We start from the raw sequence: 25,218 nt of genomic DNA on the forward strand, positions 1-25,218 counted from the left end.
GCCAGAAAATAATGATGAGCTGATTCTTTTGGGAGTATTTAGTTAGGTTAAAAAGAAAAGTTGTGCTTTTTTTAAAACAAATTTGGACATGCTACATGGAAATTTTACTTAGACTCACAGGATCAGCTAGGTTGGAAAAGACCTGTAAGATCATCAAGTCCAACTGTTACCCCAGCACTGCCAAGACCACCACTAAAGTGTGTCGCTGCGGGCCTCATCTACATCGTTTTTGAACACTTACAGGCACGGTGATTTCACCATTTCCCTGGGCAGCCTGTTCCAATGCCTGAACACCTTCTTAGTGTTCAGAACAGAAGTTTTTCCTAATATCCACTCTAAGCCTTCCCTGTCACAGCTTGAGGCCATTTCCTCTTGTCCTAGTGCTTGTTACTTGGGAGAAGAGACCAACCCTCATGTCGCTTTCAGGCAGTTGTAGAGAGCAATGAGGTTCTCCCGAGCCTTCTCTTCTCCAGACTAAACAACCTCAGTGCCCTCAGCTGTTCCTCATCAGGCTTGTGCTGCAGACCCTTTGTTGTCCTTCTCTGGACCTGCTCCAGCACCTCAATGTCTCTCTTGTAGTGAGGGGCCCAGAACGGAACACAGGATTCGAGGTGCAGCCTTACCAGTGCTGAATACGGGGGGATGATGCCTTCCCTGGCCCTGCTGGCCACACTATTGCTGATACAGGCCAAGATGTTCTTGTCCTTCAGTAATGTTTCCCGAGGAATTCTGCCAATCAGCATCCTAAACAGGCCAAAGTCAGCCCTCCAGAAGTCTAAGGTGGAGGTTTTGCTGACCTTGTCGACTTCTCCAAAGACTGAAAATTCAGTCATTTAATGATCATTTTTCCCAACTTGCTGGCTTAGAGCTGGTTCTAAAGGAGGGCACATGGATTAAAAACTATCCCATGTTCAGAGGACAGCTACTAGGGCGTAATACATACAGTGTAAAAGGCTGAAGGAAAATGAACAAAATAGAAGGCAAATGAGACCAATAGTAAACATAGCTAAGGCCGATAAGAAGCACAGAATTTAGAATCAGAAAATGGTTTAATACATTGGTCTAATGTGAGAGGGATGTGGTGAAATAGGTGATGTAAAAAGGTAGGAAAATTAAAATATGTATGTGCTATATCATGTAATTGTAATTTCCAGTAATAGGCAATCAAGGGATTGTTCTTTAGTAGTGGCTAAATTTAGACATTTTTAAATTGGCATGGCCAGATAATTAGTTTCAACAGGGCTGTCCAATGAACTTTCTGAGTCATTAATGTTGATTTTTGATAAGCTATGAAATACTGGAGAAACAGCACAAAACCAGCTAACATGCCAACATTCAAAGACAGTAAAAGGCATGACCTGGATAATTACATGTCTGTCAGCTTGACATCACTTCTGGGCAAAATAATAAGGAACCTAATTAATAATGAATTAAAGAAGTGTTGTATAATTAGTGCCAATCAACATGAGTTATAGGAAAACCAGACCATGTCAAGATAGCATGATGTATTTTTGATGAAATTAGAAGTAGTGGTTGATAAAGCTAAAAGTGTTAATGTAATATCTGCTGATTTCTGTGAGGATTAGACTTAGTAGTCCATATTTTGATTCAGAAATGGAAGTCTAGCATAATCAAGCAGCAGCACTTCACATGTTTTACATGTATTAAAGGATAGTTAATTCCTAGGTGTGAAAATGTCAATGTAAAATGAAACTCATTGCTGAAAGGCCGCATTCCTCTTGCACTCTTGATGGCATCCTTTCTCAACCCTATGGCACTTACCTTCTTATCAGTGCCCTAAAAACCACGTGATAGCTACTGATGGTTTGCCAAGGATTGAAAGGTTGAAGACTTGTTAAGTAAAGAAGAGGATTCAGCAGTGATACTATTTGCTGCCACTTACCCAGTCAAAGTTGGCACAAAGCTGAATGTGTTTCAATGCAATGACCCTTACAGGAAAAATAAAATGCTGTCCGTATTTATTGTGAAAATGTACTTCTGTGAAGTGATAACTGTAACAGCCTCAGTCGCGATTTATCCTGTGCAAGTAGCAGCCTTAATAACTTCAGGTAGCAGGAAACAATGACTATTATATATGACTGGGAGAGTTTGTTGATCATCAAATCAGTTTGAGTTTCCAGTTCAATTCTGTGTCATGAATAACTTTTACGGACTTTGGAGGGATAAATAGAGATGTACTGAGTAGGCATATCTCTCTGAATTTGATGTGAGTGCATTTGTTTCTTGAATACTGTGTCCAGTTTGAGGTCTGTGGTTCATTAATTAAAATGGCTAAATTAGAGAAAGTTCAGAGAAAGCCATGGCACTAATTACAAGAGTAGGAAATGCGTTGTGTAATGAAAGATCTAACAAGCTTCATCTTTGCACTTCTTCATAAATGAGGTTAAAAGATTACTTGATGAGGGTCTACCAGTACAAATGAAGGAAACAAAACCTTGATAATGGCATCTTTAGTTTGGCTAAAAAGGATAAGATCTAGTGGCTGGAAGCTCTAGATAAGCAGATTCAGACAAGGGGGAAGGAGGCTTAACAGTGTGAGTGATTTACCAAGGACTGCAGTAGATTCTGCAGCACTCTTGACTCTTATTTTTAAGGTTGATATTTGTGAAAATGTGTATTAATTGAAACAAGGTTGAAATCTGGAAGCCATTATGTATGTCCTGTGTTACAAAGGTAGTGGTCCATTCTCAATCATAGAAATGAAATATGTATCAGGCCAGAGACACTGGTTCCGTTGTACAGTGATGCTGTTAAAGATATCTTCCAGACCTTGTTCTGAGTAAGGCACAGGAAGGACTTGAACTTTGTTTTCCTAGAAAAATACTCTAGTAGTCTGAATGATGGGGATTTGAATTCTGCTGTTGCAAAAGAATCTCTTGCTTATAGCTATGTGGGAAAAGACCAAACCTCAAATCCTGATGTTTATCCTGATGAAGAATTGTCATCATCTGCTGGGCGTCTAACAAAGCCAGACAAACTAAAGTAAAAGGAAGTCAATGCTTTAGGATATGCTCAGTTAAAGGACTTCATATCTGTTCTCATTTGAGAGAACATAGGTGAAATCTGCGCTACTTTTTGAGATGAAAATGAAAAAGGATTGTTCCCATTCAAAATTAAGTCCCAGCCTCCAAAAGTTATGGTAATTTTATTTTTGTCAGTATTGCTTTTGTGGTGCCTTGATACTATACCAGATTCTGGAATGAAGAGGCTTGTGCTTCTGTAAGCTTTGCTTACCCTCTTAAATGCCACTCTGGATTACAGTGGCTTCTCAGGTTTTCTATGGCTTTTATGAAGTAGCAAGCATTCAGCATCTTCTGTGCTGGATAATAGCATTTTCCTCAAGAACAACCCTGGAATAAAGTGTTTATTGTTTAATCATGAAATGTCTGATGTTGATGTCAGTTAGCATAAATTAGAAATCATCACACTGAGACATTTGGAGGGAGCCCAAGACAATATTAGGGGAACCTGTACATACTAGTGAAACATCTATATTAATGCTAAAAGCAGTTGGAAGGATTTTTAAAGTATATTTTAAAACAAACAAACAAACCAAAACAAAAAGCAAACAATAATCCCTCATAGAGGGATTAATGAGAAAAAAATACCAGAATTATTCAACAGAAAGAAAATGTTTAACAAAAAATATCCTGTGATTGGAAACCAGCTGATATTTATATATATGCTGATGAAACATACTCTGTTCCAGTGGTAAATGGAAAGGTGTTAGGCATATACTCCCAGTAAAGACCTTTAGACTTGTAGGACTGGATAACATTGAAAACAATTGGCTGAAGAGCTTTCAATGTCATTGATATTGACAGGTCTAACTTCTTGGAACACAAGTAAGCCTTCAGAAAAATTTCAAGAAAGCTAATATGGTGGTATTTAAAGTCGCTGTTGATGGCAGCATCTTGCTGGTCATTCTTACTGTTTCCTGCTCCATTAAAAGAAAATGATTAGCATCTGTTATTTTACCTCCGTGAAGGTTTTTATATGCTGTATCCTGTAACCTTTGTTTTCTTTTGCTAAGATGCACAAAATGAGGGTTTATTTTTTTGTGACTCAACGCTCAGCAATTTTTCAACACCTTAAAATATGATTAGCTACAGTGAATATAATAACGTAGCATCAAGCACATTGCTGCTGCATGCATAAATATAATAGCGGGGAGGGAATCCCTGTTATATTTAAGGAAGATTCACCTTCTTGGATAGCGTAGTGCTGGAAGCTTATGCAGACTTGCTTGTCTACTGTGCCCTCTAGATCTTTGTTCATTGCAGTTCCTATGCAGTATATTTATTCTGTATGCTAGTTCTGTTCCTGACTGTGTGACCTTGCACTTGATTGTATGAAATTTCATTGAGCTTAGATGCGCTCAGCTGAGTGGTTCAAATCACTTTGTAAGCAGTTCTGTTTCTGTCTTTTTTTTCAATCCTCTGCAAATATTTGCATAATAAGACATGGCTTTGTATTTCTTTCTAATTCTCAATAACTGTTTTGTTTGGTGTCAGGCATTGCCTAATGAGAAACATTCTTGTTTGACAAGGATTTCCTCATTTGGAACAGCTTTTTGAAATCTGCCATCTAGCTATTTCTAATTTCATCTAATCATAGAAATATAACAATAGGCTAAAACTTCTCCTAATGTACTCAGAGCATTTTCTGGCTTTATATCTTTTACAATATGGATTTTTCCTTGTGTCCTCTGTTCTCTAAGTTTTGATTAATTTGTGTAAAACATTTTCTCTATTCCCTGTTTTTATTTTTTATTTCAGTTGTTTTGTTATGATCATAGAATCATAGAATCATAGAATAGTTAGGGTTGGAAAGGACCTTGAGATCATCTAGTTCCAACCCCCCTGCCATGGGCAGGAACACCCCACACTAAACCGTGTCACCCAAGGCCTCATCCAACCTGGCCTTGAACACCGCCAAGAATGGAGCATTCACAACCTCCCTGGGCAACCCATTCCAGTGCCTCACCACCCAAACAGTAAAGAACTTCTTCCTTATATCCAATCTAAACTTCCCCTGTTTAAGTTTGAACCCATTACCCCTTGTCCTGTCACTACAGTCCCTGATGAATAGTCCCTCCCCAGCATCCTTGTAGGCCCCCTTCAGATACTGGAAGGCTGCTATGAGGTCTCCACGCAGCCTTCTCTTCTCCAGGCTGAACAGCCCCAACTTTCTCAGCCTGTCTTCATACGGGAGCTGCTCCAGTCCCCTGATCATGCTCGTGGCCCTCCTCTGGACTTGTTCCAACAGTTCCATGTCCTTTTTATGTAGTTATTTGTGAACATGATCTGCTACCCACTTTTAAAGCAAGCTTTTATCCAGTGTTCTTAATTACTAAAAATGCTGAAAATGTCAGGGTTTGGGGTTTTTTTTGTGATTTTGCAAATATTTGGATGTACGTGTTTGTGGTGGAGGCAGTAAGACCCAAACCAGGATTTATTTATTTATTAGTTCATAACAGCTGAAACCCCTCATTTTCCGGCTTGTGACTGATTTTTTTTCAGTTTTCAAATTCTGAGTACTTGGGTGGTGGCAAATGTTAGCAGAAGGTTGGATAGGGCTGCTTTCTTACGGTAAGAGTACTTTGTTGTGTAAGGTATGCTTAGTAACACAAGGGCTGACAATGCAAATATTCAAGTAATGTTAACAGACATCAGAGCTTTGGTTCTTTTGTTAAATGTTCTGAGAACTTGGCTATTATACAGCTAGGGTAATGACAACTGAGGTAGAAACACAAGCTGTGTTTTCTGGACTCTGAGTACAAACACATATGCCCCCTTCCTCCCCACCCCTTCTCTTTCTTTCTGTCTTCAGCTCACTGGCTGTTGTCAGGCCAAGTCTATAAGTTGATCTGTTCATCTTCTGCATCTTTTACTATATAGGAAATATTAGCACTAAGATTTCTGGTCTTGGATTTGGGCATCTGATTTTTATGTGCTGTAATTCTGTAATTGCCATGTTCTCTGTATCCTGCCTAGTTTTCCAAATAAGGTCTCATGTTAAAAAAGGACAGAATAAACTTAATTTCTTCCTTTCCTTTACAACTATTTAATTTTATTTAAAAGTTGGAGTTGGAGTGCATGCAACAAAGCCAAACTGGTCAGTATGACAGAATAAGCTTTAAATATTTTCTTTTTATTTCTGCTTTTTACTTTCTGTACCGTCTGCATTGAGTGGTGTTCATTGTATGAGGATTGCACTATATGGATATTTGTAAAATATTTTTACAAATATATGGGTAGCATTCCATGTTGGTAAATCTTAACTAGTTACAAAGCAACCATGATGCAGTATTTTCTTCATTATGAAGGGTGGGAGAAAAGAGCCTTATGCCATTCAAGTCAAAACATATATGTGTATTAGGCAGCTGGAAAAAGTTGAGGGGGGAAACAAACCCACAGTGATTTAATACTTTTTTTGGTGGCTTGCCAGAGAAGCCAAGGGAAGTCACATTGTCAGCTCATAACTCTGAACCCCATGGTACTATCTGAAGTGCTTCATGTATCATCCATTACAGCAGGTAGAGGGACAGTGAAATGTGGTTCACTTTAGCAGTAAACTCCTTTAGGACTGTTTGCTTAAGTGACTTAATGGCTTATTCTTAATGTTCCTTTCTTTTATCTTGAGACCTCATAACTCAAAATGACCAAAAATAATTCAAATTCTTCTTGGCAGCAGGTCACCTGTGAAATATTTTCTGTCCGACTTTATTACTTTTGAATATAAAATGCCAAGAAAAATGTGTGTGCATGTTGGGGTATAGGAAAGATTTAGAGATATATACATCTTCTGTGTACATCTATGGTTCCTGTATATCTTCTGTATACTTCTGTGGCTTTTTACAATGGTGACAAAGAAAATGTATTTTAAATCGTGTAATCTGTACCTCATTATAGTCTGCTCCATTTTAAAAGCACTTAAGTCTTGACATAAACCATTCATAAATGACATAAAAGTAGAAACAAAAGAGAATTAAAGACAGTGAAATGTACTGGATAGGGAAAGAAGTAGTGAAAAAGCTAGTGAGTATCTGGGGGAAAGCAGCAGCAAACTTTGCTCTACATTTTTGTCTGATTTCCCCCCTCTCCCCCCATAATACAGAAAATACCTATGCAAGTTACATGGAGGAAGTTTTAGAAAAATTTCAATACCTGACACAAATAGAAGACCTTGAAAACTATTTAAAAAAGCCTCAGAACTGTCTAGAAGAATAATTGTACTTATTCTCCATGCATATTTTAAATTAAATAATCAGAAAAGATAAATGAACGGTCAAAATGAACATTTTATGTAAACAGAATTTTCCCAAACAAAAATTCATTTTTAGATAAATTGCAGTTATGTGTAGCTATAGAAAAAGTGGCAGATTCAAAGATATTGATGTCCTGGGCTGTGATCAAGGAAATAATAATCCTTCTCTGTAAGACTCTGGTATAACTATATGTAAACCAAAACAGATTAAATACAAGCCTGACAAAAGGAAGGCAAGCAAAACATACATAATCATAGAATCACAGAATGGTTCAGATTGGAAAGGACCTTAAGATCACCTAGTTCCAACCCTCCTGCCTTGGGCAGAGGCACTCCACTAGACCAGGTTGCTCAAAGCCCCATCCAACCTGGCCTTGAACACTTCCAGGGTGGAGCATTCACAACTTTTTTGGTCAACCTGTTCCAACGCCTCACAGTAAAGGACTTCTTCCTTATATCCAATCTAAACTTCCCCTGTTTAAGTTTTAACCCGCTGCCCCTTGTTCTATCACTACAGTCCCTAATGAAGAGCCCTTCCCCAGCATCCTTATAGGATACCGAAAAGCTCTATTAGGTCTCCACGCAGCCTTCTCTTCCTCAGTCTGAACAAGCCCTAATTTTCTTAGCAAACATCTGTAATTGTTTTCTAGCTTTTGGGTTTAATTAGTCAAACAAAATGAAACCTATTTATTAGTATTTTGTGGTCTACCTATTAAGAGCAGTGAATGGGAGAGGTACAGTAAAGGTTGAGGGCTGTCTTGGTTGCAGCGACCACGAGATGGTGGAATTCAAGATCTTGTGTGGTAGGACCAGTGGAATAGCAAGTAGAATTGCAACCCTGGACTTTAGCAGGGCAAACTTTGGCCTTTTCAAGCGATTGCTAGGGGAAATCCCATGGGCAAGGCTGCTTGAAGGTAAAGGGGCCCAAGATAGTTGGTTGACATTCAAGAATTGCTTATTCCAAGCTCAAGAGCGGAGCATCCCAACACGTAGGAAGTCAAGGAAGAGGGCCAGGAGACCTGCGTGGCTAAATAAGGAACTGCTGGGTATGCTCAAGTGGAAGAGGAGAGTTTATAGGTCATGGAAGGAGGGGCTGGCCACTCGGGAGGAATATAAGGCTGCTGCTAGAGGATGTAGGAAGGCAGCTAGGATGGCTAAGGCCTCCTTAGAATTAAATCTGGCAAGAGGGGTCAAGGACAACAGAAAGAGCTTTTTCAAATACATAGCTGATAAAACTAACGCCAGAGGCAAGGTTGGCCCACTGGTGAACAGGATGGGTGCCCTGGTGACAGAAGATACAGAGATGGCAGAGTTATTGAATGCCTTCTTTGTCTCAGTCTACTCTGCCGGAGGCAGTCCTGAAGAGCCCTGTACTCCTGAGACCTCAGATGAAGTCAGGTCACTGGAGCAGTTTGCCTTAGTCGACGAGGAATGGGTTAGGGACCAGTTGATCAATCTGGACATCCATAAATCCATGGGTCCAGATGGGATGCACCCGCGGGTGCTGAGGGAACTGGCGGAAGTCATTGCTAGACCACTCTCCATCATCTTTACCAAGTCTTGGGAAACGGGAGAGGTGCCTGAGGACTGGAGGAAAGCAAATGTCACTCCAGTCTTCAAAAAGGGCAAGAAGGAGGACCCGGGTAGCCATAGACCGGTCAGCCTCACCTCCATCCCTGGGAAAGTGATGGAACACCTTATCCTTGGTGCCATCTTAAGGCATGTCAAGGATAAGAGGGTTATGAGGGGCAGTCAACATGGCTTTACCAAGGGGAAGTCATGCTTGACCAACCTCATAGCCTTTTATGAGGAAATAACACGGTGGATGGATGATGGCAGAGCGGTGGATGTGGTCTACCTTGACTTCAGCAAAGCATTTGACACAGTCTCCCACAGCATCCTCATAGCTAAACTGAGGAAGTGTGGCCTGGATGATCAGGTAGTGAGGTGGACTGCGAACTGGCTGAAGGACAGAAGCCAGAGAGTTGTAGTCTATGGGGCGGAGTCTAGTTGGAGGCCGGTATCTAGTGGAGTGCCTCAAGGGTCAGTGCTGGGGCCAGTATTATTCAATATCTTCATCAATGATTTAGATGAGGGAATTGAGTGTACTGTCAGCAAGTTTGCTGATGACACTAAGCTGGGAGGAGTGGCTGACACGCCAGAAGGCTGTGCTGCCATCCAGCGAGACCTGGACAGGCTGGAGAGTTGGGCAGGGAATAACTTGATGAAATATAACAAGGGAAAGTGTAGAGTCCTGCATCTGGGCAGGAACAACCCCAGGTTCCAGTATAGGTTGGGGAACGACCTGTTAGAGAGTAGTGTAGGGGAGAGGGAGCTGGGGGTCCTGGTGGATGGCAGGATGACCATGAGCCAACACTGTGCCCTTGTGGCCAAGAAGGCCAATGGCATCCTAGGGTGTATTAGAAGGGGGGTGGTCAGTAGGTCAAAAGAGGTCCTCCTTCCCCTCTACTCTGCCCTGATGAGACCGCATCTGGAATATTGTGTCCAGTTCTGGGCCCCTCAGTTCAAGAAGGACAGGGACCTGCTGGAAAGAGTCCAGCGCAGGGCAACTAAGATGATTAAGGGAGTGGAGCATCTCCCTTATGAGGAAAGGCTGAGGGAGCTGGGTCTCTATAGTTTGGAGGAGACTGAGGGGTGACCTTATTAGTGTATAGAAATATATACAGGGGGAGTGTCACGAGGATGGAGCCAGGCTCTTCTCAGTGGCAAACAATGATAGGACAAGGGGTAATGGGTACAAACTGGAACACAAGAGGTTCCACTTAAACTTGAGAAGAAACTTCTTCTCAGTGAGGGTGACGGAACACTGGAACAGGCTGCCCAGGGAGGTTGTGGAGTCTCCTTCTCTGGAGACATTCAAAACCCGCCTGGACACATTCCTATGTAACCTTATCTAGGTGTTCCTGCTCTGGCAGGGGGATTGGACTAGATGATCTTTGAGGTCCCTTCCAATCTCTAACATACTGTGATACTGTGAGGTACTGCCACTTTTCTCAAATCTGAACCAAAGCCTGACTGTAAGACTGCTGTTCCTCTCTTGTACTCCTCTCCCTTAAGACACTAACTATCCTCACACAAAACTAAAGGAAGCATCCTATTTACATTTAGAAGAAAAAGTATCAAAACAAAATCACAGTGAATTTGCTTTGAAGCTGGTAGTCTTAAAGCCTGTATGTTCCTAACCTTCTGCTATTTGTTTTAAACATATTAACTGATTTCTTTTAATAATGAAAGCTTGAACAGAAAGACTGGCTGGAAATTTGCTGAAACATAATTCTGCTACCATTAACAAATAGCTTGGTTAGATGTTGTATCCAACTTAATATGGAATTTCAGTGTCAGCTGTGAAAATTCATGGCTGTTCAAAGACCCTTCGTTCCTCTCTAGCAGTGTGGCCACTTCTGGATGTCAACCCAGTTTCTTTCAATAGTTACCGGAACTATCTTTTGTTTCCAAATGGGATTTTTTGTTGTTACTGGATGAAGACTCAGGAATTCTATTGACAGGTGAGTCTGATCACACTGAGCATTTTGCACAGCTTAAAAATAACCCACCCAAAACCCACAACGATTTCCCTTCTTCTGTCTGTTTCATAGAATTAACACCAATGAGTAGTAGTAATTTATATTAGAAGAATATTAATTGCTCACATTGTCCTACTTCTCAGCCCTGCCTAGACCCTTCTGGACTGCATCCTTTCCTTCAAGTGTATAAATTGCACAATGTAATTTTCATGGCTTGACCCTAGCTGGCAATGAAACACAACACAGATGTTTGTTCACACCTGCCTGAGAGGAATGGCAGAGGCAATTGGAAGGGTAAAAGTGAGAAAACTCATAGGCTGAAATAAAGACAGTATTGACAGGTACTCCTGGGTCAGGCGCTCCTGAAATGCTGTTGTCACCATCTCATGCAAAGGAGTCTGGATGGCTGGGGTACGGCCAGCTGACCCCTGAGGAAGGTGGACCCACTGCCATCAATGATTCCTCTTGAAATGGGCTCCGTGCTGTCACACATGGGCCTCACACCATGTCCCAGCAGATAGATATGCCAGGGACCCATCCTTTTTCTCTTGTATGGCTGCAGCTGTGTGCTGGACAACATCAGTCATGTGAGCACATGTCATTACTCACATGGCACGAGGCGGGATGTTTTTCCCCCTCCTGTGCTTGCCCTTCCCAGTGGGAAAAGGGAGGCCCAGCCAGCCTGCACAAGGTCTGCTAGCATTCCATAAAGGAGCTGTTTATTGCCAAGTATAGTGTGAGCCCTATTTTCTCTTTCCCTGGCCTTCTCTTTCTACTGCCCTTGGAGTGTAGAGGGGTGCCAACTCTTGCATGGAGTCCCCTAGAGGGGGTAAGAGCGCCTGTACATTCCACTCCTACATCCAGATTGTTTATAAAGACAGTGCTCTTTAAAAGAGAAGTGTCCCTAAAATGGAGCCCGAGTAGGAAAAGCACTTCATCTCCTGGCTTCCCTTGGTCAGCTACGTGGGTGACCTTGTCATAAAGGAAATTTAGTTAAGTAGGACATTACCCTTGTGAGCCCGTGCTTGCTATGACCAATGAGAGGATTGTCTCATTGTTATTCATCAATAACTTGGAAGAAATAGGTCCATTGCCAACAGCAGGGCTGGGCGAAGCTGGAGTCTTGTGTTTGGTCTTTTAGCCAGCGCTAAATGTAGCCAGCAAACACAAAATGTCCTTGTTTTCCCCATCAGCCCATTCTGCCGGATGAGGGGACTGAAGGAAGCACAGTGATGGAGTCAACAGCGCATCTCGGCTTGTACATCTTGTTACTCTGAGCTTGCTGAAGTGGTCTTGGTGATCCTGATAGCTGCATTGGGCAGAATGCAGCCAAAATGCTTCTGTTTGCTGGAGAAGTCATAACCACATTTTGGTTATCAATCTGCTGCATGTTGCAGGTGAGAAAGCAAAAGAAACGGCTAATGTGAGGAGAAAAGGCATATAGAATAAAGATGTGAAGTGCAAGGCATTCATGCTAGAGAGGGAAGATAGATACAGTAAAAATTGAGGAAGAAGGAGGGAAAATGAAGGAGAAATGTAAAAGTTATCTTTGTCTATAGAATGCCAGAGGCTTGGGATGATAGTGAGAGGTAAGAGGGGCATTCTCATGTCCTTTTAAGAGCTGCTTGGAGCAAAGATAGTACTGGTATATGTACCAGTTGGGAAAGGTTTTGCCCATGTGTGACCAAGTATGGTTGTAGCTTTATATTAGTAACAAGTAAAATGTTTTTCGTTCAACTTTCCTGCTTCATAAAATGCTTAAAAAGAGAACAGAAATATGGTTTTGTCCATGCAATATAAAATACAGTCTTCACGTAGGAAGCTCAAGTGATGAAGTTTGCCTAATGCACTGTTTTGATTTGGTATATCTGGTCGGAATTAGTAATTACTTGGATGGGAAATTACTTTAGCTTGAAAAATGGCATATTACTCCTTTTAAAAAAGTAAATTAGTAAGTAATTTTGCATACCAATAAGGAGTAAAATGCAACTACATGAGACAGATGTTGGTGTGTCTGAACACACTGTAGAAACAGTGATTTCACAAACCACTGTGAGTGCAGTCTCAGTATTGGTCTAGAAGCATGAGGGGTTGAATACAAAGAAGCACCAGAAAAACATTCAGAGAAGGGATTAAGAAAATGAACACAACAGACGTGAAATAGAAATGCTGTATGATGTATGGGAAACCAACTGTTGCAGATTTCCTTTGTTAATGTTAGAAAAAATGAGCAAACATGAGATTTAAAAGTAGAAGAAAAATATTTTCATACACAATATGTAGTAAACTTGTGGAAGTGCTCAGTCTGTAGTACAGAATTAAAGGTAAACGATATCTTTTTGTAGAAGCTACTCTTCATTCAGAAATGTCTTTATCTGAAGAAATGCAAATGCTTATATTTACTCTTATTTATATATATATACTGTTATATTTACAGAACTTTTTCCTTGTCTTGTTTTTGTGTCGCCTTTTTACCTCTTTCCCAGAACTGGTAGTACCCCGAGTCCCTGCTAGATGGCATGGCAAGCCATCACAATAATAATAATGTAATAAGGTAAATGTACTAGTATGTTCTGTACATCAGTGAAGTTAACTGCTCAGCCACCATTGTTCCTTTCCATTTTTCATGTTTTTAATAATTTTTTCCTATTTATATATGGCAGATTATGGCTAGGCTTTTAGTTTCATATTAATAAAACAATGATAAGCAGAAGTAAAATTTGTCTTTCTCCTGTATGGATGAAAAGAGAGTAAATCAATAGTGCTTCTAGCTGTATTTCAGAAAGCACACTTGAGTCTTAATAGATATTCTCACTGCTTTTTATGTCATTCCTGGTGTAGAAACTCTGTGATCCAAGCCCTAGCAGTGTGCTATTCCCTCCCTCATACCCAACTGCAGGTGAAACTTTCCACTTGGTCCCATAAGACCTTGTGAATCAATATATGCTGTCCTGCTGCTCATCTCTCTCTGGCTTCACAAAGACCACGCTGAGATGAGGGCATGGTATTTGAATGCTGGCACTAACAAAGCACAGATTCAGTTTTACGTTCAGTGTTCTTCTCCCCTTGAGCATGTTAAAGCCTGATTCTCCTGTCACCTCTGTTAGGGTGAAATTAAGAATAATTCCAAATAACTCATGGGGGTGACACTCTTGTAACTGCTGTTAGGAAAAACAGAATTGGAGTGCAAAAGATCTACATGGGACCATTTTCAAAATTACAGTTTTAAATGGATTTTATAAAGCACTGTTTTAATTATTGCTGCCTTACATTGTAATTACTTTTAAAACAAACATGGTAAATGCAAGAGGGAAGGACCAAAGATAGATAGTATGGGCGTGGATTGGCTATGGGTATATTATCTGTACTAGAATTCATTCAATATTTGCAGGTGTAGATTTACAGAAGCAGATAAGGGCACAGTAATCCCCTTCTCCGTCTCCTTGTGGCTCACTGGGAGCCTGGGTATCCACAGCACAGCACTGCGGTTTCTTCTTGGCATCTTGGTCACAGATGCAAATCGCTGAAGGGGATCTGTGACACCATGCAGCAGCTGGCGAGTGGGAGCCTTGTCCTGGGTAGTGTATGGTGAGGCAAGAAGGCTCATGCCCCAGTAGGTGATCAGGTGTGCAAGGGGTAAAGCTCATCTTCTGTCCCTCACCTCTCCCAGTCACTTGGGGACTGCATTAGCCCCTGCTGCAGATTGACTTGGCAAAGCACTCAGACACTGCTGAGAGAGGCTACAACATTAAAGAGGTTAATGTGTAAAGATGTCATCTAAAAAAATAATCCATGCTCTCTTTTGACCAGCGTGTAATAGAAAAAGCTTTCCTACACTGTAGTGTTAGTAATTCTGCACACACAGAGGATGCACAGAGCTAGTGAGTCTATTATAAATAGTGCTAAGTTTACCAGATCTAGTTTTATTTGTTTTCCTAAAGAACAGGTAAGCATTAACAGACTCTTAACTTGTGATAAATGAATTATCTTGTGCCATATTTCAGGAAGCATGGAAAACTCTGGGGAAACGCCTACTTAGTATAGTAAAACCAGCCTATTTAAAGGCTGCACAAGTAATTCCAACAGTGTTAGTGCTCAGAGTATTACAGTGCATGTGAACAGTGGATATGAAAATATGGTATTGCACTGTAGAAAATGCCCTGGAGAGGCAATGTGATTATAGAGTCTGAAGGATCTTTTCTGTGAGTCTTAATGTGAAATCTTTATGTTGTTCAAGTCAGTGGCAAAGGCTGTGCAATGACACCTGAAGGGATAATCTGGGGCATATAGCCAGTATATCAATTACTGATACTGTCTTTCATTAGAAAACTATTTGAAGCAATGTATACCTCTGTAGGTAATCCTGTAGATAACAAGGGCTAGATGTGCAAAGAGACTTAAACATCCATGTGTTCCTTTCGGTGCATAACTCTAGTTTGAAGGAACTAGCAAGATTGTTAAAGCCCCAGTTCAGTGGCTAATGGTCATGCACAGACGCATACCCCAGCCAGCCTGATCAGGACCCTTCTTCGTAATGACCTCAGTTGAATTCCCACCAGCTTCAGTCACCCTCAGCTTAGCCAAAGGAAGAGTCTTCAAGGGCTACCTTGCAGTGACTATGGCTATTCTCCATGTACCTCTTCTCAGATTCATTACTCCATGTAATTCAGAGGAAAGACTTGAACCCAGCTCTTCATCTGTGCCAGAGAGAGTGCTGCAACCTCTTGGCTGTCAGATATTCAGAGGGGAGGGGAAGAGGGTGGGGAGCTGTCTTCTGTTAAAACTCTTCCAGTATACACAAATAATGACAATTCATTACAGGAGAGACAGAGATTGATGACATAGGCATGTAATTAGGGCTATCACCTGGGAAGTGGGAGAGTCAGGTTCTGGTCCATGCTCCAATGAATATTTAATTATTAACATGAGATGGAACAGCTCTGTCAAGCCTGGGAAGGCTGCACCTGCAATTCTTCAATGGTTTTCTGCTGCAGGCAGTCTCCTGGCTGGTAGGAGAAGTGGATTGAGTCCCTTGTTTCCAAATTAATAAGTATTTCAGAGCAGATCTTTCACCTTCTGAGAGCACTCTCCAATGAGCAATGTTATAAGATTGCAAGGATTTCAGTAGCTTTTATTTATTTTGTGAGAGGTCAGGAGTCTTTGGCATTTAATTCAAAAAGAGATTGAAAATTTTTAGTAAACCCTAACACCTCCAGGAGGGTTTCCCTTATGTTCTGCCATGGTGGCCAGAAGTGGGGTGTGAGGGCCCAGCTAGTGCATCCCGTAATTTCTGTGAATTCCTAAAGAAAAAGAAAGGAAACAGACACAGAATCTTTTCAATCCTTTCCTATAGCTGGGGAATCAAAATGTTGGGGTGCAAGGCTTGGTTTCAATGAAATCTCTGGAGAAATTCCATTTTCTAGTAGGAATGAAGTGAAAGGCAAGCTACAGCCCCAGGCACTCCAAGGTCAAGCTAATGAATACTCAGGGAGGAGTGGAAAATTTCAATTGCCTAAACAGGAGTGTCAAGTATCACTTTTGGTATTGGCTCTGACATTTTAAGCCTGCCTGGCCTCCACCTCCTGTTTGTGAGGGAGTGGATCTCCCTGAAGTCCTACCTCAGACCTGCCAGCCCCATGCAGATGTTGTGGCTGCTCCGGGGCATCTCAGATAGCATGAGGTGACAATGCTTAGGCAGCTGAATCTCACTCATCCTGTCTGTCTTGCACATCCGATACCTTTAGCCTCTGAAGGCAGTGCAATTCCTCTTGTCATTCTGCTTCAACAGCAAGACCAGTGGCTACCAATGTGGCCATCTGTCTCAAACTACACAGTGGTTAAAATTGTTCTGCTATTGCAGAGGAAGGAGCAAAACCCAAATCACTTTGAAAACCCCTGTCACAGCATAGCTGGTCCTGTAACACTTTCACTGATACAAAGCATTACACATTCCTTTTTATTGCTCATAAAGAAATTTAACAGTCTACAGTACAACATTTAAGGTGTGGCTTGTAAAGACTGACTGCATTTTAACAGGTGTGTATTGGAAATACATAGCTTTCTTTGCTATTACTATTTTCCTTACTGGTTTTATCAATATTTTGTAATTAATTTTACAAGGTTATGATGTAGTAAAGAAAGGAAAAAAAAAAAAGACAAATTCAGTTCTAAGAGATCAAAAAAAGACTGAAATGCCTAAGTAACTTTACACTGGAAAAGAATAAGACAAGAACAAGACCAGTAAATTGATAATGGGGAAAGATACAGATCAGGGACGTTCTGCAGGATGTTTTGTAAATACAGTATGTTCCAATAGCAAGGAGTTTCAGTTCTCAAAGACGTGTAGCTTTGCATCTTGTATCATTCTGATTTCTAATTCATCTTGATTGTCTTCTATTTGAAATGCTTTTTGTCCTTAATATAAGCAGATTTGGTAAGATTTGCTATTTCACTGGATTTCACAATCTGGGATTCATGACGTGAGTGACATATATCTGGCTATGAATTGCATTTTACTAAAAAAACACAAATCCATTGTAACACAAGCACTTCCTCCCTCCTGCTTGCTTTAGTAATGCTTACTGAGAACCAGAAAAAAAAAATCACAGATCACACTGATACAAAAAGACAAGAGTGACTGAACCTTTTCGTGAACAATGTTCTACTAAGTGCTCTGTTTTACAGATAGTTTCTATTCAGTGTGAACATGGATTCAAGATTGATTTTTTAAGAAGTTGTTTGGAACTACTTGTTACCAGTCATTCCTCTTGGAAATGCGACCCAAACCTTTGGAGTTGTGTGCCAGATCCCTTTTGACTGTGTCTGTTGGCTGATGAACTAGTTCTAGTCTGAGGCTACTGCTGAGCACAAACCTCGCTCATCCTCCTCAGGATCATTTTCAACCCTTGTGTGTCAATTTGTAATCCAAAACGCTGTGCAATATGTCAGCTAGCTGTACTGTGGAAGGCCAAGCCTGGATACAAGCTGGCAATGAGTTTACACTCACGTGCTGTCCTATGATCAGTATAGCTCTGACAGCTTGAGCTTTGCCTGCCCTCATGCTCTTGCCATTTCAGTATTGCTTTGGGAACTGCCTTTCTTTTCCAAACAGCCATGTGAGCACCAGCTATCTACAGGACTCCAGTCTGGTGCACTAAAGGAAAGAGAGTATTTATTAATGTCTTGAAGCATTTCTTTCTGATACAGAACTTTACTGCTAGTGGAAAGCCTAAGGACAAGGCAGGAGGCTTAGAAAGCTCATTGACTGGTTGGCAAGAGAACAGTGGTGGATTAAGGATGACTGCTGGTAAGTCCTGGGGCCAGTAGAATAAATGCTGTTGATATAAGCTGGTAGACGTATCCTGGCAGGTTTTTGACGTTAGGAGAGTAGAAGGGCGATTTTGATGGAGGTCAGCTACCCACCAGCCATGGAGCTACTCAGGTAATGTAGCTGAGGTACTTGGCTATGTACTGTCACCATGTACTCAAGTAATGGGACAAAGACAACCTTCTCCCAGTGACCTAGATAGAAACAAGAAAAAAAAGAAGAGCAGCACACTGAGTTTTGGATGACTCTGTAGATGGCCTGTGCCAACAGTGCAAGTCCTAGCAAACTGTGGGATCACTTCATGGTAATGACCACAAAGTGGCCATTAAAATTCACCTTAGCAAGGGTGAAACAGTGATGATGGGGGTCAGACTGAGAGCTCTTTTCTGCCTTTTTTATTTTAGGTTTAGGTTTTTTTTTCTCATCTAACTCTTGGAATCAGCTGTTTTATTTTTGCTGAAATTCTCTGAAATTCTCACTTCCAGCAACTAGGATAAAATAATCTGACTCCACATGGGCAATTTCAGACCATAATGTTAAGATATCGGCAGAAAATATTATTACTGAAAAAGACTTTTATAATGGGAAGTGTTTGCATCTTAAAGAAAGGCAATGCCCCTCCTCTGCTTGGTTAATTGACAGTGGTAACAGAAAACAAGTCAGCCACAGGCTGTGAAACTAAAATGCTGTAGAGGGCCCTAAGTCCTTATACAAATCTCTGGAACTTTTCTCATTATTGCATAGCCTGTTTAGTAAGGGAGTAACGGTCCAGGCAAGTGGAGTCAGCGCGAAGATGGGACTTCTGTCTAGGAGCAACAAGATAAAAACTGTTTTTTTTTTTCTGAAAAGAAATGCGACTCTGAGCAGTGATTGGGAACATAAGGAAAATAATTCTGTAGCCTAATAACTGATCATTTCATCAGTTTGGGGTGATAGTGACTGAGTAGGAAAGAATACATTTAGAGAATCTTTTCTGCTTGCTCCTCCTTTTTCACATGTAATCAGAGACGTTGTTGTGCTCTGTAAACTCTTCCAGTGGTGATAAAAAGTCAGTATTAAATTTCAGAATACACCTGCAAATTATGGAGCAAAACTGGAAGAAGAAGAAAAGGGCCCAGATGAAAGGCTTTTCTGTTTGTCTCCTGGTTTTGCACAATGGAACCTGTTTGTGCAATTGTTCATTTTTAGTGGAAATAACAGTAAAGAATGCAGTTTCAAGAGCCAAAATTTAGTCCAGTATCATTTTACATAAGCAGGCAATAGTTTTTCTTAATTTTATTTGAAGAATTTGTATCTTTTTCTTTTCTGTACAATAAATAATCCAGCCTATATATTATTACCCAATTTGCAACATTTCTAATATCTCAGTACTTCTTTGCCTACTGTTAATTAATTCCTCTCACTTGTAGGGATTCGTATTGTTTAAATATTTATAAGGAATGAATATGTTTCACCTTTATTATTACTTAGTCAGGGTAAGTAACAGTTTTGAATCTTGTAAGCAAATCCTTTCACCTCTTAATTTTCATTCTTGCTCTCCTCTGGAGTCCAGCAAATCTGGAAGCATATTTTTCTTCAGAGGTAGGATTCTAGCCTGAGGATTGTCTTTGGAGTCAAGGAAAACCAAAACAAAACAAAACTACAATAATACAGTGCCAATATGGAGAAAACAGGTCTACAAACCAATTTTTTCTGTATCTCGGAGAATTACTAGCAACAGGTAATAAAAACATACAACTGCAATAGTTTCTCTGAAATATTTTTGTCTCACATAGTTTCATCCGTAAGAGAAATAGATATCTCTTGAGAGCATTTATTTATGTATTCCTCTTCTTTACAATTTACATCATTTTTATGGGCTGTTTTGTTATTCTACCTCTATGCGGAAAGTAGGGTTCTTCTTCTTTTTTAAATCCCCTCCAGACTGAAAAATACTTTGCTTTGCTTAGGTTGAAGGTCTTCTGGTTTGTCACTGGAAGGCCCCTTTACTTGCTGATTTCTACTCATTAAAGTGGTAGTTTATCCACCTTCAAATGTCTCTGTTCTGTGTCACAGACACTTATTTGTTCTCCAGCCATCAAAGTGTATTAAAATTAACAGCAGTCATCACATGAGTGGAGGGTAGCCGTTCTCAGACACACAGATAGTTATATACTCACAGCAGGAAACTTGCAATCAAATTCTAACAAAAGGTCACATTTGCAATAAGTAAAGGAAAATGTAGGTAATTGGTTATGGAATCAGCTAATATCTTTGCAGACCTTGAAAGGCACTCTGATGGACTTGAAACCTTTTTGTTCAAGTAATTAAAACTGAGGTATTGTTATAGTATTAAAAAGGCTCAGGAAATTCTTTGTGCAAGGTAAAATAGTGTCTCTACAATGACAAACAAATTCAAGGGGGAAAATTATTTGTGGTTTGTTTGAAAAGACATACGAGCTTGGGTTCTGGCTGAAATGCAGAAAAGGAACGGGGAATGAAGTACAGGACAATGTGAAGATTAGCTCTTACAAAATATGGTTTTAAGCCTAGCTTCAAAGCACACCCACGATTTCCCTCAGCTGATTTAGATTCCTGATCGCTTCAGAAACACCAGCTCACGGTGTTTATGCAGGCTTCCACAGACCAGGATACTTGCTGGTTTGGAAAGCAGCAACTGACTTTCTGAGGCTGGAAAACATCTCAGTGTTGGCTGAACTTCTAGCGGTACAGCGCAGTCCTGAGCAATCATATGCCACAGCTATAGTCTGAAACTAATATATTAGGCAGGTCCCTGAGCCTCCTGCGCAACCAACAGGAAGGGTATGTGCTGCAGAAGGAGACTCTGAGCAGTCAGAGCATGGAGCAGGGACCAGGGGTATCCACCATGAAAGGCTGTGGAAATATACTGTGATTTTCTTTGCCCATCAAACACTCCTTTTCATCTAGTTCAAGCTAGGAGTTTCTGACAGTTTCTGGCATGACTGGGGACTGAGTCTTTAGGGCACCTGGCATGAAGCCCTTCCTCTGCCTATAGAAAATCAAAGTTGGCACCTGAGAGCCCTCAGCAGGAGACTGTGGGCTCCCTTTAGCAGAGGGTAGCACAGCTCATATCTTTCCATATTGGACTGTTCAAAAAGGAACTTTTCTGGATCACATGGAAAAGATGTGTGAAGATGCAGGCATATTCCTGAGTCTGTGAGCTGGGACACTCAGCAAGTAGAAGGAAGATATGCTTCTGCTTGAATAAACATTTTAAATAATCCAACAGCCATTAAATATACTCCAGGAGTTCTTTTCTGCCGACCAAGTGCTCTGACTAGGAGGTTACACTGTCACACTCACACCAGCTTCTCTGTGCCTTAATTCAGATTTAACAGTACTAAAATTCAATTTGGCCCCTTCTACAGGCCTGGTATTTAGGAAGCTTCCTGGTAGCCGAGAGAAAGCCATTCCTGAGCTCTCCTGCCATCACTGAGCACTCTCCCTGGTGTGCAAACAGAAGGTAGATCTGGCCCTGCACAAATTTGGTGGGGGAACTCCTACATATAGCGTGAAGCAGTGTCATGCCTCTCAGATATCCTCCAGAAATACTCTCTGCAAACGTTTTGAAGAATGCATTAGTGATTGACAATGGGAAAATTAAACTCTTCTCCCTTCGATTTAATTTCCTACTGTCTTAAGTTATTCTAACAAAGGTACCCCAGGCCTGAGCTTGGATTCTACAGAAGGAAATTTGGCAAGTGGAAGAGAACTTCCAAGGCAGAATCATAATATCATTAAAATGAATTAATTCAGAGGGAGACCACAGCTGGTGCTTCCTGCAGGAAAAACTGTTTCAGGGACAATCCCTCTCTCCAGGCTCAATTTTCCCCTTCACACATCTCTATTGCTCACATTATCCTTACTTCTGCATTAAGTGTTTCTCCCACAAGGATGATCCTCTCTAGCTTGCCTAAGTGGGAACACTGAAGATATGGTAAAGGAATATGACTGAGGGCAGAAATGGAAAGACAGTCCGGGGAAAGGGTTCATTTTTTTAGCTGGGAACGGGCAAGGCAGAAGCCGAAGCAGACAAAGAAATTGATTTAACTTCTTCCCTTCCTTTTCTTTCCCACTCTGGTGTCTGAAGCAACTGTCATCCCTTAAGACAAAGGCTGGCGTGAAAACTGGTTTGCCTTGTATTAGAGAGAATGCCAAGTGTCATCTCAGATACATGCTCCTCAAGCTCTGCTGCTGTGCAAATGCAGCAAATAGAAAGAGGGAAAAGCTGGTCAAGGTTTGCCAGGCATGAGGTTTTCGGTTGTGCAAGCCTTACGGGCTATTGTGTTCAACTAATTTAGCGTAATAATAATAATAATACAGTTGTGAAAATTAGTAAGTACATCCAAAAGAATTTGGATTTTGCATGTGAAGTATTCCAGGGAACTGCAGGTAATCTGTATGGGAAGAAGAGGAAGAACAACTCCTGCTAGCAGCACGTTTTATTTGAGGATCTTTCCCCAGAGAGTTAGCAAGAAGGAAGATAATAAAGCATTTCCTGAATTGTTAGGTGGAGACTATTTGCTCAGTTCTAAATGAAATTATTACAGGAAATTCTTTGCAAATTTGAGAGTCTTTCAACTAATAGGAAGGGGGAAAATACCCAAATATCTTCTCTTATTTAAGTAATCAATCATAGATGGAAATTAGACGTTTGAGTGAGACAATATTTTAATGGATTATTCAGTAAGAAAGTGTTACCTTATAGCTTGAAATAAGTTTGCCTAAGCAATATGTTATAAAAATTCAAATTACAAACATAAAAAATAAAGACATAGTTTCTGAATATAAGTAGGGATTGAGTTGTTGCCATTAATTTACCCAACTCAAAGGCAAGAAAATGGAAATGCTGAATTAAAGTAGTAAGAGCCTCTCAACATTGTGCCTCTTTCTAAACAAAATTGTGGTTTAAAGTATCTGGCCTAAAGGAATTTTCATGGAAGTTTTTCATACGTAGGGATTTTGGGGGAAAAAATGTGAAACTTTTTCTCTGGGATGTTCTTTTAGAAAACATTTGGCCATGTGAGATCAAAATTTTCAAGCCCTGCGGTGTGAGGCTTTCAATGCTCATCTTGCTCAGCTTATTTGAAAAGAAGATCAAGATGTAACTCAGCCACTGGCAACAGGAATTTCATAGTGAAAAAAGCTCTGACAGTAGGGGATTACAATCTTGTTAACAAAAGCGCCCAGAAATCCTACTGAAGCAAGGCATCATTTCTTGAAATACAATACTGCTCCTTTGCTGTGAGGGTAATGAGCATTTGTTGAGTATACATCTAATCAGGTTCCCATCCTGAAAGTCTCTTGGTCTCTGCTGTCCTCTGTCTTTGACTGAGTGAAATGTCACAGCCCCAGGGTGTGAGTAAGGTATTTGATTGATTAAGGATGAGCGAAATTTAGCTTCCCCAAGAAGATGATACGATAGTCCTTTCCGTGCTCAAAGTCTATAAATGATATCAAAATATCTTTTTGAACAGGTTTGGGCTTGCTTGGAGTTTTAGGTCTTTTTATTCTGTTTTAGTTTTGGATTTTTTTTTTCCCCAGAAAATGCCGAATTAATAGTTTGTTCTTGTTATTTTTTAACTTGGTTTATTTACTTTTCTGTTGCTAAGTTCTCTTTAGTTTCTGTCTGTTTAACAAAATTCCACAGGAGTATTCAAACCACATTTCAAAACTGACTTCTGTCCTCTTATGAATCTGAATTTTTTACTGTTTTTCTTTTCACTTTCTTTTCTGCTGCAGCTTTCCAATGTTGTGCTTCCCCATTCAGACAAAAGAAAGCCTGATGTTCCACCGACGGCAGATTGAGTCAGATAAAGATTAAATGTGAATTTTAAAAAATTATGTTATTCCTGTGGGATTTGTGTTTGATTCTGAGGAAGAACTTCCTAATGTTGAGGGAACTGGATGCCCAATGGGGCTGTGGAGTCTGCCTCTGGATTCATTCAAAACCCACCTGGACATGTTTCTGTGTGACCTGCTCTAGGTGGCCCTGCCTTGGTAAGGAGCTGGACGAGATGATCTCCGGAGGTCCCTTCCAATACTAACAACTCTGTGATTCTGTGTGATTCTCCTCATGCAAATTCCCCATCCATCTTTCAACGAGCAATGGGCAATGTATTACATTGCTGGCATCCCAATAACCTTAAAAATAAATAAATAAATAAACTTGAAGGCTGAGAGGCTAAGTGTGACATTAATCAGGCTGATGTTCATACAGTTTCGCCCTCTCAATCTAAGTGACAACTTCAGCTGCTCCTGCTGACTCCAGCCATGTCTGTGCAGTCTATGCTCATGGCTGTAGCACCGAACGTGCCTACTTGTCAAAGATAGGAATGTGCAGTAAGCGGTTACCTGAGCTGAGGAGACTAGTTTTTCAGAACCAAGCACTGCTTCCCCAGGCTAACGGGGTACTTGCGAACAGAGCGAGCCATGCCTTCTTGGAAAGCCTGAACTGAAAGTTTTGGGAGGATCGTGTCAGTTCTCTGAACGCTTCTGAAAGGGCTTAGGGAAGAAGCCAGTTTAAACACTAAGCAAGTCTCCTGGCTTGGCTTCCTACCTCTCTACTTATTTTTCTGGGGGAAAAGGGTACAAGTTTCCTTGGTCTTCCTGATGTCATGCTGCAAGGAGGGGAGGGACAATGCCAAGTGCTAGTCAAGTGACAAGGACTCTTTTTCCTTTACACATTTCCAGAAAGAGAAATATTGAGGACATAAAAGGTTTAGTTCACAGTAGATAGATCAGTTTATTGTATGTATTTTGTAAATATTAGAGGGTTCAAAGAATGAAATAAGCCTTAGCTCTAAAATATTTATAATTTATCTATTTATGAAGCTGATAAACAAGTAATTCCATAAAACCAATTTAAAATGTCCTTTTATTTTTAAGATCTCAAATTGGTTCAGCTCTCAGGATAATTCCCACTGTAAATTTTATGTTGCATATTTAATACTATTTGGTTTCAAGTAATTATCTGTTTTAAATTTTACTGTTGCAGTTTTCTTGTATGCCCCCAGGCAACTGTGTATAAAGCTA

At 40.6% G+C, this 25,218-nt stretch overlaps 1 protein-coding gene across 1 annotated transcript in view; it reads left to right on the forward strand.

Annotated features, from left to right (window-relative positions):
• Window positions 1-24,235, forward strand: part of NDUFS6 (NADH:ubiquinone oxidoreductase subunit S6) — a 35,612-nt gene extending 11,377 nt beyond the window's left edge. The window contains exons 4-5 of the transcript XR_013956299.1: window positions 12,029-12,232; window positions 23,926-24,235. The gene's annotated coding sequence lies outside the window, so the exon portion shown is untranslated. The remainder of the gene's footprint in view (window positions 1-12,028; window positions 12,233-23,925) is intronic.
• Window positions 24,236-25,218: the final 983 nt, after the last annotated feature.

The sequence above is a fragment of the Psittacula echo genome (genome assembly GCF_963264785.1).
Source record: "Psittacula echo genome assembly, chromosome: 2".
Classification (NCBI taxonomy): Eukaryota; Metazoa; Chordata; class Aves; order Psittaciformes; family Psittacidae; genus Psittacula; species Psittacula echo.